Below are 20,991 nucleotides of genomic sequence, written 5' to 3'. Positions count from 1 at the left end.
TTTTTATAAACCCAAAAAATATAGCAATATATTTCCGATCTTCTTGATTATATAGGGGAGATGGTCTGTGGTCCTAAAGGTAAGCCCTCTTCCTCTCAACTATGCAAGAGGTAGTGTTCCCAGATGGTCCGTGACTTCCCCCACAGTCAGCCATGGGATCCCAAAACTTCCAACAACAAATTCTTGTGAAAATCAGAAATAAATCGAGGTGCACACACATAGATTGACTTTATGAGTTGTATTTGTCTTTGCAAAGGGATAAAGCAACAATAACAATGTTATCGACCAGCTAGATAATTCGGTATTGTGTTGTGATCACACAATACATTCAGAAAACAGTGAGCAAAAGATCAGTCATATATCAACATGTGGTCTGTCTGAAAGATTGCATGGAATGAGAAAAAGTAAGATTTTAGTAAGATTAGGAATTTAAAAAATTGAATGACTGTGTCTAATCAGCTCAAGTAGTTGGATGCCAAACCTCACAAAGCAGGAATAAACCAGCAAACATTTGTTTAACTAAACCAACGAATGGAAGGAATGCAGAGGAACTACTGAAGGATCTGGATTCGTGACATTGGCAATTCTGAAAACTGGTTTTATCGTTTTGTAAGGGAGTACGTCTACATTTAATCTTTAATCCTTTAATCTTCTAGCCTATTAGTGTTGGGTGGCATGCCAAATGTACTTGAATACTGATCATAATTTCATAATTCATATTATGTCTGTGAAGGTTCTCAGTCATCCAGGTCATCGTAGTCAAAGGAGCTTGCAAAGAAAAGCGTCTGGACTTCTTTAAGTTACTTGAAGACGTTTCACCTCTCATCCGAGAAGCTTCTTCAGTTCTAAGGTCAAATGGTGGAGAGTCCCAGATATAAACCTAGTGGGAAGAAGCTTCTCGGATGAGAGGTGAAACGTCTTCAAGCAACTTAAAGAAGTCCAGACGCTTTTCTTTGCAAGCTCCTTTGACTCCTGGACCCTTCACACAGACACTGCTATCAGGAAAGCACGCCAGCGACTCCACTTCCTGAGGAAGTTTGGCATGAATGCCAACATCATGTCAAAGTTCTACAGGAGTGCGAACGAGAGCTTGCTGACAGGCTGCATTACAGTCTGGTATGGGAGCTGCTCTAAAGGCAGCTGGAAATCACTACAGAGAGTGGCGAAGGCTGCAGAGCGCATAACAGGCATGAGGCTTCAGGACATTCAGGACATTTATTTCCAGCAGTGCCTCTGTAAAGCATACAGCATTATTAAGGACCACAGCCCCCCAGCATGCCAGCTGTTCTCCTTGTTACCGTCTGGCAGACGTTACAGGAGTCTGTCTGCTCGGACTATAAGACAACAGTTTTTACCACCAACCAATTCGTCACCTCAACTACAACGCTTAAACACACACCACACTTCACAGGATGCACACAGAAGAATCTATCTATCTATCTATCTATCTATCTATCTATCTATCTATCTATCTATCTATCTATCTATCTATCTATCTATCTATCTATCTATCTATCTATCTATCTATCTATCTATCTATCTATCTATCTATCTATCTATCTATCTATCTATCTATCTATCTATCCATCCATCCATCTCTCTCTCTCCATATGTATATATACATATAGAGAGTATACTGTTATACTGCTGAGAGACTTGTGTTCTGTTCATCAAAGACATTTCATTGCAATGTTGACCCTTTGCTAACTTGCATATGACACATAAGGCGGAAGCTGATAAAGCTGAAACTGAGATGTCTCTATAAATATTCTATGTTTACAATTCGCCCTCATCAGAAAACATGCAAACGTTGACTTTACTGTTATTTGACTCATTTGCAAAGGCAAATAAAGCTCATAAAAAAACAACCTGCATTTGTGTACACTTTCAGTTATTTCATCCATCTATTTGGTTGGGTTTAGGCAAAGATGGTGAATTGGACTGAAACAGAGCCATGTCACTGTCAACTAAAAAAAAAAAATCCCCAACATCTTAAAGATACTTTACCACCAAGGAGTACTGAACATGCATATGTGATGAGTGAAGAGTGAAACCAGTCTCACTTTGCGGTGCCAAATGTTTTGTGCCACATATTCCAAGGTTCACTACTTATTTGTAGGGAATGAAGACTGGCTTAAACAAAATTCTGAATTAGCATTACAGTTTTTCTCAGTCGCTTTGGTGCATTTCTCACAACAGAATTAAACATTGCACAACAGTTAGTTCAACCACCACAACATGTAGTCGTTTTGGCACAACCCTGTGGCGGTTTCACGTTCACTGCGTCCAAAGGCAAATGCCTTTGGACATGAAGCAGTTGAGTGAGTACAAATATCTAAAGAATGGTCACGTTTGACTTCCTATTCATCACTATCTCCTTTCTTTTATCATGAATGTCACAATTATTTATACTTGTACCAGCTGAATAGTCATTGTCCTTACAACTAATAGTCTTCATTGCATTGCTTGTGTCAGTGCACTCAAAATTGTTGAACATCTTGTCAAACACTTTGTACACCCATTTTGAAAACCCTATTTTTAAGGAGTTTCCATGAAACCCCTGCACACGTTTGTATATCTTGACGAAGCGGGATTCAATCTTGCAAAAGGCGTGAACGAAATCACATTGGAGAAATAGCCACCATTGATGTCCCAGGCCAACGAGGAGGAAATATTACAATGTGTGCAGCAATCTCAGAAAATGGCGTTCACACCCATATTCCTCGTATTGGTGCATACAATACACAACACCGGTTGGCTTTTCTGGACGCTCTTTATAGGGACCTAATCCCACAAAATGAAAGGGATGATCCTGGTGACAATCGGACAATGTATGTAGTGGTTTGGGATAATGTTAGCTTCCATCACTCTGCTGTAGTCGGGCAGTGGTTTGCAGCACACGACAGGATACTTATGGAGTTTCTTCCTCCTTACACTCCATTCCTAAATCCAATTGAGGAGTTTTTCTCTTCCTGGAGGTGGAAGGTATATGACAGGCATCCACATACCCAAATGACCCTGCTAGCAGCTATGGATGCAGCTTGTGATGACATCACAGCAGAGTCCTGCAGAGAGTGGAGTTGACACTCCAGAAGATACTTTCCCCGATGCATCGATAGAGCTGACATTCGCTGTGATGTTGATGCAAATATGTGGGCAGACAGACGGGAGCGTCTAGATATCAATGATTGATATGCAGCAGTGTCTGTTTTTCAGTTTTGTTTTTTTGTTTCATAACCACTGGAGTGAGGTTTACTGTCTAAGTGAGTTTATGTTTGCTGTAAAATGTTTGATTTACTGTATTTCCCCAGTTTGCACAATGCTGTGAACAGTTTCAATTAAATATTATCAAGAGTGCATATGGAGTGTCTTGATTTTCCTTTACAATTTATGGTTTTCAACATGCCATGCATGCTGTCCAGACTTGACATGTCATTGGGAAGCACCTACAAAGAAATCCGTCACAATGAGAACATGTTCAAACCATTTGATTTTGTGACCAAAGGTGCTGGTGTAATGACTTGTAATTGTGACAGCCCTGACACTTTGTTTGGTATCAGTACTTGCTTTTGATGAATGTATTGTCTGTTTTGCTCAAGGGATTTGTTGTTGATGCATTGACAACTTATTTTGGACACCTGACTTTTCTTTTTGATGGAGTGACTCACTTTTGCAAGTTATCCACCATGTTTTGCAGTTTGCACTAATTGTTTTGAGAAGTGCCTTAGTAGTGGTGGAGAGTTCAATTCTGTTGTGAGAAATGCACCAAAGCGACTGAGAAAAACTGTATCTCCTGGAATGTTCTTCAACTCTTATGTAAGCTATCAAGAAAGGCATTACTTTATAAATTATTACCTGTCTGAAAACCCACTTTTATTCCTTGGCTTTTAAATCACAATGAGTTTGTGCTACTTTTATTCGTCTTATTTCTTACTCAAATTTTCTCATTTTATGCTTCTTTTTCTTAAATTCTATCATGTCTTCCTATGTTTTTATCTCTTCTGATTGACTTAAACGTACAGCAGCTTGGTCAACAGTTGTTGTTTAAAATGTGCTAAAATGCATTTCCTATAGTGGTCTTTTCTAAATATTTTTTCACAGGTAGATGGACTTGATGCCAGAAACCACAATCAGATCACTTAAACTGGTAGATGCAATCCAACAAAAACACATTTCTCCAAACAGATCTAAGACTGTCGAGATATGTAGGGAGTTTTGGTTCGAATGGCTAAAGTTTGGATTATATTCAGGACATTAAATATATCTGGGACTCTCCACCATTTGACCTTAGAACTGAAGAAGCTTCTCGGATGAGAGGTGAAACGTCTTCAAGTAACTTAAAGAAGTCCAGACGCTTTTCTTTGCAAACTCCTTTGACTACGATGACCTGGATGACTGAGAACCTTCACAGACATTCAGGACATTAAATTTTCTTTCATTTCCTTACCATAAAATGCCATAATTCAAACAGAATCAAGCTTTTATCAAGCACTATCTGGTCTTCTTGAAAATGTTACAAATGAGTTATGCAGACTGGATGGCTACTGGCAGCAACCTGAAATTCCCCAAAAATACAGCTAATAGAGAATGGCCAAAAAATAGCAGTTCCCAGAAAAGAGTCGATGCAGTCAGTTTTCCATTTGTAAAGCTGATCACAAACCAATGGAATGTGAAATTTAGAAAAAAGAACTCATTTATCTGGATTCTGTTACAGAAACAGTGAACAAAAGCCATTTATTACACAATGATCTGGAGAAAAGTTGAACAGTTAAACAGAACATTGGTGGCAAACCAAAAACATTGTGCAAGCGCAATAAAAAAAATCACAACAATAACACTGTGTGGTCACTGTTTAGATTCCGAGTTGATGATAATCAACCAACAGGAAAGCAGCTGGGCATTCAGTGGAAATATGACGTACATCAATATCCTTCTGAATGAACCATCTAACACGGCAAAAATGAGAAGACGAAAAGCCAAAAATGACTAAATCACTTCACAGGTTGGCAGGTTGGGCTGCGCTCTCCCCTCTCACATCCCTGCTGGAAACTTCAAGGGTGAACCTCTTGGATCCAATCTTCTGAACTGCTCAGCTCACAGGAGACAAAAGCAAAGAGCCCTGAATCTCTTTTATACCTGCTCACGCTTTCTCCACCTTCTCGACCTGGCCATCACATCTTTACATTTTGGTCATCCAACTGAATCTACTCATCCAGTGTCCACCTTATCTGTCTATGGGACTTAGAAGATTTAACACATAGTTTAAACTTTTAAACTTTAAAATCCCATTTTTTAACATGGAGAATTCACATTCATTCACATATGGATAAAATTCACTTCATGTTTCATTTTATGTAATTCTACTTCAATTAGAATTGTCTTTAGCACATTTTCACATTAACATTCATTGTTTTCAATTAGAGGAATACTTTCTTTTACTTTTTAAAACTCTGTGTTTGTCAATCACTTATTTATTTTTAGCCACTCTCTTTATTAAATCATACATTTTGTAAGGCAGACATTCACTAAGATTAGTTGCTCTAGTGTGTCGTTTTCATCTCCACATACTAGTTAACTTAAATATATCTATTTTAATTTATTTTATTTATATTCAATATGCCAGTATTGAGCAATTGAGCATAATTGACCCTCACTAAAACCACATATGAGTTATGTAACTGGTACATATTTATGTTTATTATGTTGGGGTATATATTGATAATTGTTCAAATCAAGTCAAGTGGCTTTTTATTGTCGTTTCACTCTGTACTGTACCACAGTACAGAGTGAAACGAGACAACGTTCCTCTGAGACCCTGGTGCTACATATGACATATAACAGACAATCAAAAAAGGACTACGTAAAGTGCAATGTGCAAAAATATATTCTGCAGATAAGTGCTTGGTAGGGACATGTATGAAGCTGTGCGTGTGTGTCATTCCAGTCACTGAGTGTTCAGGAATCTGACGGCTTGGGGGAAGAAACTGTTCGTTAGTCTGGCAGTGAGGGCCCGAATGCTCCGGTACCTCTTTCCAGAAGGCAGCAGGGTGGAGAATGTGTGCGGGGAGTGTGTGGGGTCCTCCACAATGCTGGTGGCTTTGTGGATGGAGCAGGTGCTATAAGCGTCTGTAATGGAGGGAAGAAGGGCTCCAATGATCTTATGAGCTGCTCTCACTATCCATTGTAGGGTATTGCAATCCAATATGGTGCAGTTACCATACCAGACAGCGTTGAGCAACAAACTGGGCTAACCAGCAGTAAATAGATAAGTCATGGTTCCATTAACCATTAAAGCACTTAAAGTAATTTGTCTGATTCAGGATTACATGTACGATGATTTGGTGACATAGTTCTTACCTTCCTGCATGCCTGGAGACACACACAAAGCCCTCAAATTTATATATATATATATATATATATATATATATATATATGTAAACCTGCTGAGTCTGAAACCAAATGAGCTCAAGGAGCAAGGAGATAACTAAATGGGGAGACAGACATAGAAACGTACTTTATACAGGAGAACTGAGAAGAATTTCTGTTGGGGGAAAACTCTGTAAAAAACCCAGGAGAAATAAAGACACAATGAGACAAAGTTACTTTCTTTATCAAACGTGTACACGGGTGAGCTGCTAAGAACAACTCACACCATGCACAGTGGCTTGGTAATTTTTATAGGCACAGAGCACAGAGACAGTGAGAACAGGATAACAAATAATAAACAGATAAAATAAAACAACTCCATATATGGTGCTAGTCTCGTCAGCAGAGAGCTAGGGAAGATAAAACAATCTAAAACAATATGTCCCAGAAACAAGATGTGTTTGCTGGGAAAGTCTAAAAAGATAATTCTAAACTAATCTAACCATAGGCAAAGGGCAGACAAAAGGCATCTTTGTACATTTAAAAGAAGGTAAAGAAACATAGAATCATTTTTCCTGTAACAATTTCTCTTCAAATAATCACTGAAGAGAAACCTGTGCACTAACAACATGTTCCTGATAAGATACAATCAACCTATGAATAGATAAACATGTACACTGGTCACAGCTGCCTTAACTTACCGACACAGAGGTGCAATGAGTCATTGACTTAATGTGGCAAGTCCCTTTGTCATTAACCAGTGGAGGAGAAGAAGGAAATGACAAGTGAATTTTTTCTACAAATTATTTTTGCCATGGTGACACTCCGAAAACAAAGCCAATAATATTCTAATTATTGCTTAATCGGAAAACTCAATTTGATTCTTTCTAGATTTAACAGGTTCTGTGTTTACGTGTATTTGACTTTCTTAAAACCACAGGAATTTGGGCTTTTTGAAATTTACTTAGGGTCTTTACACATCAAATCCTTTTCAGACACATATTCTTAGTGCAGCCATTCACACTGACCACATGGTTTTGCTGGAGGATTTTGCGGCATTTATTTTTAAATCAACCAAGCTCGATTTTTCAACTGACTAATCAGCATTTGGCAACATATGCTTGTAACTTTATTGAATATAAAAGTAGTTTTTACCTCAGCGCACAGAGAGATGCTGCTCTCTGAAACCATGTTTCTGCCTCCCTGTGTTCCCAACTCTGCCAACAAACTGCCTCACTGACACCCTGAAGTATGTATGAAGGCGGCTGTGACAGAGCTTCAGTCCCTGATTCAAACAGTAAAATGTGAGAATTGGATCAACCCAGAATCTCAGTTTCTTCTTTTTCTTGTTCAGAAACATCAGAACCCGCTCGTCATGGCTCGATGTCGACTTTATTATTTTTTTCACAGCGCGTATTTTTGGAGACATTTTTTTTCCCCCAAACAGCGGGTTCAGTGTGTATATATTTAACACGACAAGTTCGGATCATGAAAATTCAAAAAAAAAAAAAAAATTTGAACTCACTGTAACGAGCACAGATGCTAATAACATGCTTATAACAAGGTGCAATAATAATTAATGTGCAATAATAACAGTGTGCAATACACATACACTTATTCTTCTTTTTTATACTAAGTTAATATACTGTGTTGTGTTGTTTGTTGCGTTGTGATGTGTCATATCGTGTCGTGTTCTGTTATATGTAGTGCCGACGTAGGACAGTTTTCCAATTTCATTGTACTACTGTACTATGTATGACTGTGCAATGACAATAAAGAGTTATCTTATCTTATCTTATCTTATCTTAATGCTAATACTAGGTTGGCCCCTCATTTGCCTTCAGCTTGAATAGAAATTACTAGAAACTACGTAAAGTACATGACAAGAAAGTGTCTTACAGCAACTACAGAATATAAACAGAGATTCACAAGGGATAAACAAATGGCTAAATACAAGTGAAACCTGTCTTGGAAACTGTCAGTGTGAATCATATGCAGGTGTTGGGTGTGGACATGACATAAAATGGCTATTTAAGAAGCTTTTCAGTCAGCCTGAAAGTACTTTCTGACAAACATTTTGACTGATGCTTCTTAAACAGATTTTATGTCAAGCCCACACCCAATTCCTGTGTATGACTCACACTCTTTATCAACTATCCAAAAATTTGTTTTGTTTTCATTTGCGCACAAAAAACAAAACAACAAAATAGAATTCGACTTCCTTGTGCACTTGTCTATGACGTGTTTTACTTCTTAACTTTAAACGTTACTGTAAAAAATCGACTTTTAAATTGTTCTCTCATTCACCTGACAGAACAATTCTGCAACAATGCGCCCGTATACAAATGGATTGCATTTATACCTCACTTTTCTGATCTCAACCTCACACAGCGCGTTACGCTACAAGGCGCATTTACTCCTTTGCACAAATTCATACAACCCAACATTCATCCCTCAATTTTCCGACCCTTTTATCTAATTCAAAATCAAATTCAAAATCAAATTATTTAGCGTGACTATAATGTTATTAATCATCAAAAAGATCAAAATTTTCCAAAATTTTACTTGTGGGTTATATTATGTTGTAACTAGTGCTGTCAATGTTAATCTCATTAAAATGATGTTAACGCCATAACTGCATTAAGCTCCATTAGCAAGCTAGCGCGGATCGCCCAGTGCGTGGGGCTGCACGGCACTAACATGTTAACGAGCTAACTGCGCTAACGCCTTGACGCAGTGCAGTCCCACGCACGGGGCGATCCATGCTAACTCGCTAACGGAGATTTGCTGCGTTAATACAGTTATGACGTTAATGTCATTTTAACGAGATTAACGCTGACAGCAACAAATATGCAACTTCTGCTTTCTTGCTGCTAGGTAAACTCTAAGGTCAACGTAGAAGTCAAAAGGCCAACTTGAGATAAATCATGAAGTCCAATTTCATGAAAACCAGGTGAAACAGTTTAGGAAGAGAGGCCATAGCAAAGAAACTGAAACACGTATCACCATTGGATCACTTTTGCCAAAGTTCAGGGGTCAAAAGATATTTGAATTTTTTCTGGATTTAGTTAAGAGGGTGAAGTTTTAGAACTTGCCTAGCAATATACAGCAATAACCCATTCATCCATTTTCTTCCTCTTGTTCTTATCAGAGTCACGGGGGGCTGGAACTTCTAAAATAGGACGAGAGGCAGGGTACACCCTGGACAGGTGGCCAGTCTGTCGCAGGTCTAGCACAAAGAGAAAGACGACCATTCACACTCACATTCATACCTGTAGGCAATTTAGAATCACCAGTCCAGTTGGCCCAACTAACTGCATGTCTTTGGACTGTGGGAGGAAGCCGGGGTACCTGGAGAGAAAACATGCAGACACCACACAGAGAGGCCGTGGCCACATGAAGGATTTGAACCCAGGACCTTCTTGCTGAGAGACAAAACTGCTGTACCCTGTTTGTTGCTGCTTAGCAACGAACATAAATAACTTAATAAAAAATGCACATGGTACATGAGTACCTATGTTCTTCTATCCAGAAGCACAGCATACTTTATTACTATTTTTGTGCACAATTTTCTTTTCAAATCCTTTAAATTGGTCAGTGTGTTTGTGTTGCTATTGACTACATGTAAATTCATCACACTTTCTTTAACTGACTGGCATAGAGTCACAGTGAGTCACTTTGCACTGTCATCCTGAAACTGAATTTTGTCTACATGGTGTTTTGTTAAGGGGCATGTTTCCACAGCACGAAAACAATAATAACTTTATCTGTGTTATTTAACGTCACTCTGGTCATATGTATGAATACACTTTCGTGATTTTAATAGTTTCGGCAATGGTTTCGGTGGAACGACGTACGTGACTTGAGGCGGAAATGAATGGATTGCAATCCAATATTTTTCCTTCTGTAAATAGCCTATGAGTTGTTCCTGTCACACCGCTGGACGTGAAGTGTGGACACCCAACTCTGCGAACAAAACTGGAAAATGAGATGATGTAGGATTTTCAAATTGATAGCATAGGCAAATCTACTAAAAATCTCAGAAAAGTTCAAATATAGTTTTCTGAAAATCTTGTGAGCACAATAGCTTGAGGAAGATGTCACCTAGGTTTAAATATTAGTGACCTTGAAGAATTCTCCTTAGATATTCAAACTCACACCATACATCCATCTGTTAGCGTTTTTTTTTATTAACTTATTGAATAGGTGTAACTAATGAAGTATTTGGTGATTGTATATGTGAGGAGGAAAACCAAACTTTAAACATCTCTATGCTAATCTGGTGGACATTAAGAGGTTTATTAGTATGAACAACATCATGTCAAATACAGAATAAGAAAAATGTAATCAAGCAAGGATATTTTCACCTATTTTCAACTGATGGTATATAAAAATGTGCACACACAGTTAAGCCTAATGCCAATCGTATCATGTTTGCTACATGAGTTTCTAAGACCTCTATCTCATCAACATGATCAATACTTGCCATAATTTCAAAATGTTATGGACAAAACTCTATTTTGGTCTAAAATTAACATTGTTGTTAACAAAAGTTGCCAAAATTGTATCAAATGCGATACAAAAAATATACAATAAATTTCTGATAAAACTACATCATAAACAACATGATATAGCAAAAACAAAATGTAAGGGTTAGAACTAATTTACTGATCATCCAGCAACACGAACAGATATAGAGAAAGTGTTGAGAAGTGTGATGTTCCCTAGCTCTTTGAGTATAAGGTTACAGGTATGTGCTGCTTGACGAGAAAAGGCTGAGTAACATTTAATTTGGTTTATTTTATTTCAACTGAAGGGAGTTCACACCATGAAAAATCAGGTTTTAACAACTTACAAAATAATTTTTATTAAAAAGATGTTTTTCATCTTACAGAGTTTCTGTTAAATGTCCCACTTTTCTTTTTACATCCACCAAAGTCTTCAAGGTCAACATAATTATTTATTTGTCAAAAGTTGATATAAAGCTTTATAATTGCAAAACTTTGATTCTTAAAAGTGCGGGATGTATTGTCAACATATAGAAAGTACTATAATGGGATTTAAAATATCACGTCACATCTGACCAAAGTGCAAAGTACATTTAAAAAGAGCAATTAATAAAAAATGAATGAAGACAAAATAAAATACGAGTCCCTTAAAAGCACAGCGGACAGTGAGCTGGCTCGGTGGTGGACTGACCTCCTGGAGTGCTTCTTGTTTATATTGTGTTGCATCTGGAAACTGAGTTTTGAGGACTCAAGTTTTTTAATGCTCATTCACAACTGATACATTTAACTATTAAATCCATTCATCCAGGCTAGGCCGGACGGCTCCCCGGTCAAAGTCGGGCGATGGCGGTATGTGTGGTTTGTGGCTCAGCTGCAGGGGAGGGGTGGGTGCTGAGGAGCATAGTGCCCAGAGCTGGCAAACTTTCGCCAGTCAATGCTGGAAATCCCATAAAAAAGTGTTTCTGAAAAAGTGGTAAATATTCCTGATAGGTTTGTAGCATAAACCTATTCGCTGGAACGTTAAGACAATATAATTACACTGCAAGCAAGACGCAAGTAGGCAAACTTCTTCATGTTACTCGTGCACGGGAGAGAACCAGACAGAGCGCCGTTCCTTCGCTTGACCCCAGTAGCTCTCGTCCGTCCTCCCATACACTATCCTTTTATTGAGGTTACATGAATATGCATAGGTTCATTAACATACGACGTCTACATACAAACAAAGAGTACCTTGCCTGTGTGTGTGTGTGTGTGTGTGTGTGTGTGTGTGTGTGTGTGTGTGTGTGTGTGTGTGTGTTGCTGATCAAAGGGTCAAACATCCTTGGTCAGGAAGAGGGTAGCCTCCCCCTCACCCTAGATGGTTCATCCTAGATAACACGGTGAGGAAGTCCAGCAGTTCATCTAAACAGAAAAGCACTTAGACTAAAACAGACGTAGCTAGGTTAATCCTACCATAAAACAATAAGAGAAGGTATGACCTCTCTCATGCTCCCAGGATGTAGGTGTGGAATGCACACCAAGCCTCTGTAGCCTGTTAAAGATCACACAACTTATCACTACACAATTGATTATACACCTCTAAGCATCTATGGTTAAATATTTCTAAGCATAAATAACAATCAACAATACAAACTCTAACAATTCCCATAAACACGCTCCTAAACCTTATGCAATATGTCATTGCCAAATGGGAAAGGGTATCATATTACTATGTATTAAGATGTCACTCAAGTTCATGCATGTGAAGGCAGGTGAGCAAATACGTTAAACAGTACAGTGCATGTAAGAACACATTCTGGGAATTCTCCAACGACTTCTGTAAAAAGTTGTTATTTGAAGTTGTGTTTTACCGGTCTGCAACAAGGTGGAAGCACCATTTGCATATGCCACAAATGTGCAGCTTACACTGAAAGTTCTGCTTTTGTAAAAACCAGCCTGCAGTCTTGCATATACAGCTTTATGCAGAGAAAAAGTTGTTTTCTCTGAGCAAAACTATTCTATCATCAGAATTATGTCAACATTGATATTAATATAATATAATCTCACCCTATCCCCAATGTCCTCCTCTGTCATACGTCTGCCATCTGTCCTCGTGCCTGGCAGCTCAATCTTCAACATCCTTTGTCCAGTAGATGTTAAATATGGGGCCTAGACATTTTGTGGTGTTATAACGGTGCTCCCTTTTAGCACTGATATCTGTCTTTGTTTGATGGAAATTGTCTCTAGAAAAACACACAAATGTAACCTCTGTTACCAGTTTATTTGTGAAGACCTGTTTGGAAGCTTCACTTCAGAATTTTTGCCATGTTTGTTTATTGAAGCCAGAAGTTTCCACATTTCCACATTTATTGTTTGGATGAGCTTTAATCATAAATTGTATGCATATCATATATTATCTGATAAAAAATAGCATATAATATTTCATCTGTCCCAATTATGTAACAATTTAAAAATCTGAAAAAGAACTATATAGAGAAGAGTTATGAAAAATGTTATTAGAAAGCGCAACAGGATTATTCCACTTCAGTTAAAGAAAATACAAATTTTACTGCATTTATTTATAGCCTAACCCACCAGGTGAAGATATTGATGTCTGGGTGGAATGTTGTGACAAGAAATATGTGTTTTTTCAGTTACTCAGTATATTGTGACATAAATATGACAAAAAATGTTTAGCAATTTTGGACTCAAATAGATGAGGTGCAAAGGTTATATGCATTTCACTGGTGCATCTTAACACCAAATTGTAAAAGAATATGTTGATATACTTAAAAAATGTAACTTTACAGCCTTGCAGATTTCATGATACTAGATCGGGATAGAAGTTTGACATTTGCATGCCATACTTGATAAAGTTTCAGTTCATACCAGTCCATGTTTATCAATATTGCATGAGTAGTTTAGGAAACATGACCATTTCAAAAACAGAATTTTTCTCAATTTGGACATGTTTGCGAAAATTCAGGGGTTAAAAGAAGAGCGATACTGTAGTGTGGCACTGCCACCTATAAGTTCTCTGTCGTACGTTTGAATCGTTCTGTGCGCAGTTTCCATGTTCTCCCTGTATCTGCATGGAGTTTCTCCAGGTACTCCAGCTTCCTTCTGCAGAGCAAAGACATGCGTGGTTATGTGTTAAACCTGCAGCAGACTGGCAACTTGTCCAAGGTGTACTGTGCCTCTCACATCATGAAGTGAAGAAGTGAAAGAGGATGGACAGTTTGCAGCTCGAGGTCAATTTTGCTCAATAAACCATTGAGGATCTTTTGTGGTTAAAATAGCCAAACACAGCCCTGTCTGCATAGCTGCTGCTGAACCACTGCATTTTACCAGTTTCAATTTTTAATCTCAGTTGACATATGATGTTGTAAAAACAATAATAATAAAAAAAAGTCCTCACCTTTGTTCATCACTGCAGGGGAAATAATGCCGGCTGCAGGTTAGCAGCACTTTGTTGATCTCTGCTGCTGTCATGTGGCGTTTTAGAGGTATTGCCATTACCTGTTACAGATAACTAAAATATTCCAGTATTATGAAGAAAGCATTATGTCCTGTCAGTCAGCACTGACAATATAAACAAGTCCTGATATTGAGATGGCATTTAATTAACCTGCAACTGATGTTCCTTTAAATAAAAAAAAAGCCTAGTATGACTTCAGCAATGAAGGGTACTTTCCAGTCTTGATAGCCCCAGTCAAATTTGCAACACTGGCATCTTTTATTCCTGAACTTACATGTCAGTGAAGCATGCAAATAACGGCAGGAAGATGGAAAAGAGGAACCGCTTTATCTTCAGCTTGTCGGGCCAGTAAAACAACAGGAACAACAGAAAGGTTCAGATACAGGACGGATAAGAATAGACACAGAGGCACATAATAAATAATAAATAAACAATACTGATAATGAAGAGATATGTGTGTGCGCGCGCATCTCTCTGCAGTTTAGTTCAGTGGATTGGAGCTCATCGTCTCTTCCATTCATGCATGGGATTAGGATGACGCTCTATCGTGTGCACAAAAAATGTACAGTTTGCCTGAGCGTGCAGCAGAGAGCATTCCTCACACATGGCAACATGGGCTAAAAATAGCCCCTCACTCACTATTATAGGATATTTGCTCAGCAGCTCAGGTCCACATTTGTTATATACATGCTCTCTTAAGTTGCAGTCATCCTTCATCACAGTCTTCTCACCATCATCTAAACCTGCTGCTGATGGATTTTATCAGACAGCAGGAGTGGAAACACTTGTATCATCAGAAACGCTAGAAACACACAAGCATTGCACACTCCATTGACTATATAAGCTGAATTTGTGCATCTCAAAAAGTGTTATTTGAAATAAATTTTAAAATCACTGCTTACTTTTAATTTAATTGATTTAAATGTTAATAATGCACATCTGGTTTTTAGCATATATAGTTAATATTAGTCAGTCATAAGGTCACAAATGTACCTTAAATGAATTCAGCTTAGCCTGGTCACACCGAGTAATGGCCATTATCAATCTGATTTAATGTTTTAATATATATATGGGAAATAATTAGGGATTATTATAGCGCTATATATTCATTAAAATTGTTTAAAATAGTTTGAACAACCTTTTTCTCACTTGAGGAATAAATCATTTACTGGGTTGCAGGCACAGGACATAAATCAGTGTATTAAATAATTCTAAAAATAAATATATAAATAAATATATTTACTAGGGGTGCAACGATATTCGTATCGATATTGAACTGTTCGATACAGTGCTTTCGGTTCGGTACGCATATGTATCGAACAATACAACATTTGTAATTTATTTTATCAACTTTCCTTCTGACGATGCTGTCTGTGTTGAGCGCTCAGTGAATCTGCGTTCGACTACTTCGCCTAGGCTGCACTGTGAGCGCAGATCCACTGAGTGCTCAACACAGACAGCATAGTCAGAAGGAAGAGCGCAGGGCAAGCTAGCAAGACAGAAGTTAAGCTCTCCAGATCTGGCGTTTGGAATTATTTTGGTTTTCATGTGACATATGACCCTGAAGGTAAGCGAGTCATGGACTAAAGTAAAACAGTATGTTGGATGTGCCGTGCAATGCTCAATTACATGGGTGGGAGCTAGTGTGTTAGCGCAGTTAGCTCGTTAACGTGTTGGCCGTCTAGCCCCATGCACGGGGCGATCGGCGGTAGCTCGTTAACGGAGATTTGCCGTGTTGTGGCGTTAAGGTCATTTCAACGAGATTAACCTGAAATCACTAGTGGGAACACAACGAATATGACTGCACATTTACGCCGACATCATCCTAGTGCAAAGACAAAAACAACAAGCATGCTACTAACTTTAGCCGAGTCATTTAGACAGCTGTTAGCACATGATTCTCCTTATGCTGCTGAGAATATAGCCCAGAAGAAGCGGATAGTATAGCTTTTATTTTGGAAAGAGACATTTCTATGTAATAAACTCTCTTTTCCAAAGATGAGTGATTCCTCAATCAGATACAGGGCTCGCAATATCGCTAGCCCGACGTCCTGGGGCTAGCGATTTTTTTCAGTCGGGCTACCAAAATCTATCTCTTCCCTGCCCGTCGGGCTATTGTAGGAAGAAAAATATATGTCAATGCTTTTGCATTCTTTCAGAAATGTAGCTGGGTAATTATGTCATTGGCATCGGTGAGCCACTGTCAATATGTGACATATTGAAATCGCGTTTGAATTTGCGCTTGTTTTTTTGCTTTCACTTTGCAATCGCGCGAACTGTGTATAGAGAGCGACAGCACTGATCTGTGACTGATGAAAATTTGTGCACCAATTCCTCTGACATCGTCTTATTAATCGTTAGCTCACTATGCAAACATGACAAGTGAAATCTCCCGCAGCAAGCTTAAACATGTGAGAGGTTGATCGCGCAGAGAATCGCTGAGCTTATGTGAGTACGTGTGTAAAAGCAGGAGGATTTATATTTCATTTCTTCTGAGCCAAATAAGACAGGTCAGGGTGAAGAAGTGACAGCCAAAGAAAAGCTTACCACAAAACGGAGAAGTTATGACAAATCAGACTATAAGGCAAAAAGAAAGTGCAGCTTTATGGTTTCATGGACAAAAGAATTTCTGTGGCTGCAATATGACAAGCTAAATAACCAGGGCTGCACATAAGTGGTCCACAGGTGCGCATTCGCTGTCAAAATAAAAAACGCGCACAAGGGTTAGGGTTAAATTTAAAAACTGTACTTTTGAGTTAAAATATATATTTATAATTTTAATAAATGACAAATTAAAAAGGCATGAACATTTTTTTTGTATCGAAAAAATATCGAACCGTGACACCAAAGTATCGAACCGAACCGAACCATGAATTTTGTGTATCGTTGCACCCCTAATATTTACATATTTCTAGTTACAGTAAATCTACAAGGTGCGTCCAACTCATAAGGCTGACAGAAACATGAAGAGACTTAATGAATAAATTAAGACAACATCTGTCTTTAGGGCTTAGTCTTAAAAGCGTAGCATTAATTCAGATAAGCCCTGAAGTTAAACACAGCTGATCACTCCCAACCTTCATCAGCTTGACCCGTAACATTCTACGTATCTACCAGCAATTTTGTTAAATATACTTGTTCAGCTGCTTGTTAATGCAAACCGCTAATCAGCCAATCACAGAATCGGATTTAGGCGTGTAGACATGGCCAAGACAGACTGGGGAAGAAAGGTCATTTTTAAGAGACTTTGAACATAGCATGCCAAATCACAACAACAGTTGCTTCAAGATGCTTTATAGTGTAAGGTAAGACCCTACAAAACTTCCTGGGTAGGGAAATAAACCTGTGTGTTGTTGGAGTCAAAATATGTAACATCTTGTTAGGGCTCTAAAGCCCATATGCAGGGTTGCTTCAACTGATTGTAATCACTAATTCTGGCTCATGGCTCTTTCCAAACAACCGCTATAGACCATCTGCTGGGACAGGGGTTTCTTCTGGGTAGAACACTCAGCAGCTGAGTCATGTCTGCAACGTAATGCAACACACCCATTTTGAAATATACATGTGAAATGTCACACTTTTAGCTTCATTGTGATTCATGATGTTTAGTTGTGTTTTATAAGGTTTCCAGAAAATCTGAGCTGAAAATGCTTTCAAAACTTAAATATATGTTACATCATATACTACAAAAAATATCCTTTTTGCACCAACAAAGAGATTCCAAAAGTGCTCAGTTCAGCTGAAAATGTTTGCATATCACTGTATGTTATGCAATGTGTCCTTTAAAAATATGAGGATACTGAACATGTGAAGGACAGAAGACATGTCACGCCAAAAAAAAATATCTACAACAGATGCACAGTATTTTATTGTCATGTCCTAAAGAAATAAGAACATAACTCAGCAAAATCATAGCACGATAGCTGAGAAATGCATCCGGTGTTTCATTTGATCAATCTACTATTCACCCACAAATGATGAGTCAGGTCTTATGGAACGATGACTCCAAATTTGAGTTCAGAGGTCAGGAAAGAATTACACAATTCAATGATTGTCTACAGTCATGTTTAAGACACGTAGAGGCTCTATCATAGTTTGGGGCTTTGTTTTCAATTAGTGGTATTTGGCATTTTGTCTAAACAAACTGCCAATGCAGTAAAAGACCTGCATAGAAAAACACAATGGAACGCTATCAGTCATGGATTGGCCTCCCCATAGCCAAACCTCGACATTACTGAAGCAGTGCGTGATCATTTTGTCAGAGAAAAGAACAAAAGACCTCCAACATCCAAAGAAGAGCTTTGAATGTCCTTCCAGAAGCTTGAAGAACCCTTCTTGAAGGCTATTTACACGAATTATGGATTAGTTTGCCTAAGAGGGTTCCGGTCGCGTTGAAGAAAAAAGATGGCCACACCAAATATTGACTTCCAAGCTCATTAGAACAAATTCTGTTTGCTTTACATGCTATATTTTATGTATTTCCCCTTTTCTTGGCAAATTATAAAGAAATTGGGGTGGCTCAAGACTTTTGTACAGTATTGTAGATACAGATATATTCACATTTTGCATATATGAAATGTTAACATACTTGCATATATACATATCTAAGAACTGACTTAATTATACACATGTGCTGAATTTCTGTTACAACTGGATTTTGAAGTTTGATAAATGATTCATACTGATAATCATCTAAGTAACTTAAGTTGCGTGTAAATGGAAGAGTCTGAAAAGATTCCACTCTTTGAAATGCGAGGGTGTGGTTGTATTATATTTAACTACCTACTCATATAGCAGACACATCTGGGGCTAAACATGACAACTCAGAGCACTTTTGGCTCAGTTACAACACTGGTAAACGGCCCAAAGCTGGACATTATGTCACATGCAGATGTGCGTGGTACAATCTAGGCAGATACACTTACCCTGAATAATTTGTGTCAGCCAAGGTCAAATTAGGATATAAGAGACCTGCACATGTAGGACATAGTTGGACTATTATTACTGCCTGGGTACTAACAGTATGAAGGTGCATTAATATATTCATCATGATTTAGGTTTAATAGTAATTTAATTCCATTGTTAAGAATTTGCAAATAGAGCAACAGTATTTTGAGCATTTTAGACAAGGACTCATGACAAGTTAGAGCTGGTCATTGTAACTGTGAAGCTCAGTGGGTGATCTTTAGTCAATCCATTTTGATCTAGAATGAAACATTTGAGCAATGGTTCAATGAACATGTGACCAATAAATCCTCTATCAATATAAAAGTGTTTTATATTTCTTTTTCTGACAGAAAGTACTTAAATCACGCTGTCCTTCACACTGTTTCCTGCACTGATACTAAACATTTTCTGGTTTCTAGACATCTCTGACTCTGCTATAGACAATGAGTTCAGACTGATTCTTGAAGTTGGCTTTAATGTGAGGACTCAGGGCTGTGTGTCGGACAGGGTCGTCTGCAGTACGGGGGCCCCACAGGGAACGGTTCTGGCTCCGTTCCTCTTCACCATCTACACTGCAGACTTCTCCCACAATTCCACCCAGTGCTTCCTGCAGAAGTTCTCTGATGACTCTGCAATAGTCGGCCTCATCACTGATGGGGACGACAAGGAGTACAGAGGACTGACTCAAGACTTTGTGGACTGGTGCCAGCTGAACTACCTCCAGATCAACGCCAGTAAAACCAAGGAGCTGGTGGTAGACTTCCGCAGGCACAAGCATTCTCCACTGCAACCACTGAACATCCAGGGTATGGACATTGAGGCTGTGGACAGCTACAGGTACCTTGGTGTTCATCTGAACAACAGACTGGACTGGACTCATAACTCAGACGCCCTCTACAGGAAAGGGCAGAGCAGGCTGTACCTGCTGCGGAGACTCAGGTCGTTTGGGGTGGAGGGCCCACTCCTGAAGACCTTCTATGACTCTGTGGTGGCTTCTGCTATCTTTTATGGTGTGGTCTGCTGGGGCGGCAGCATCTCTGCTGGGGACAGGAAGAGACTGAACAGGGTGATCCGAAGGGCCAGCTCTGTTCTAGGATGCCCTCTGGACCCAGTGGAGGTGGTGAGTGACAGGAGAATGGCGGCTAAGCTGTCATCCCTGTTGGACAACGTCTCCCACCCCATGCAGCAGACTGTGACAGCACTGAGCAGCTCCTTCAGTGGGAGACTGCGGCACCCACGGTGTGGGACGGAGAGATTTCGCAGGTCTTTCCTCCCCACTGCTGTCAGACTCCACAACAAAGACTTTAACTGAACAAACACACACATCCACACATGTGCAATAACACTAAGTGCAATAATCTTTTCTGGCATCGTTGTATTTTTACTCAGTTGTATATAGCATTCGTATTCTATTTTTATCTTATTGTATATTTTTATTCTATTTTATTCTACTGTATATAGTATATTATTTTATTCTATTCTGTACAGCTGTGTACTGTATTTATTCTTATTGTATTCTAATTTTTGCGTCATAACTTTTGCACTGTCCACTTCCTGCTGTGACAAAACAAATTTCCCACGTGTGGGACTAATAAAGGTTATCTTATCTTATCTTATCTTAATCATCAGCTGAGATGCTGCTTACACAACAGAACTGTTAAAGTAGTGATGCTGACGTTGTGTTAATGTGTGTAGACAAAATGCTCTATGACA

General features: G+C 38.7%; 1 long non-coding RNA gene across 1 annotated transcript; it reads right to left on the bottom strand.

Annotated features, from left to right (window-relative positions):
* Nucleotides 1-12,494: 12,494 nt before the first annotated feature.
* Nucleotides 12,495-14,702, bottom strand: LOC113034152 (uncharacterized). The gene is made up of 3 exons (XR_003274123.1): nucleotides 14,272-14,702; nucleotides 13,900-13,976; nucleotides 12,495-13,096 (listed from the first exon to the last, which is right to left on the bottom strand). It is a non-coding gene; the product is annotated as an uncharacterized LOC113034152 (long non-coding RNA).
* Between the last annotated feature and the right edge of the window lie 6,289 nt (nucleotides 14,703-20,991).

Source organism: Astatotilapia calliptera, chromosome 12, assembly GCF_900246225.1.
Source record: "Astatotilapia calliptera chromosome 12, fAstCal1.2, whole genome shotgun sequence".
Lineage (NCBI taxonomy): Eukaryota > Metazoa > Chordata > Actinopteri > Cichliformes > Cichlidae > Astatotilapia > Astatotilapia calliptera.
The sequence above is the reverse complement of the archived record's forward strand: the minus strand, read 5'-3'. Positions and strand labels throughout refer to the sequence as shown.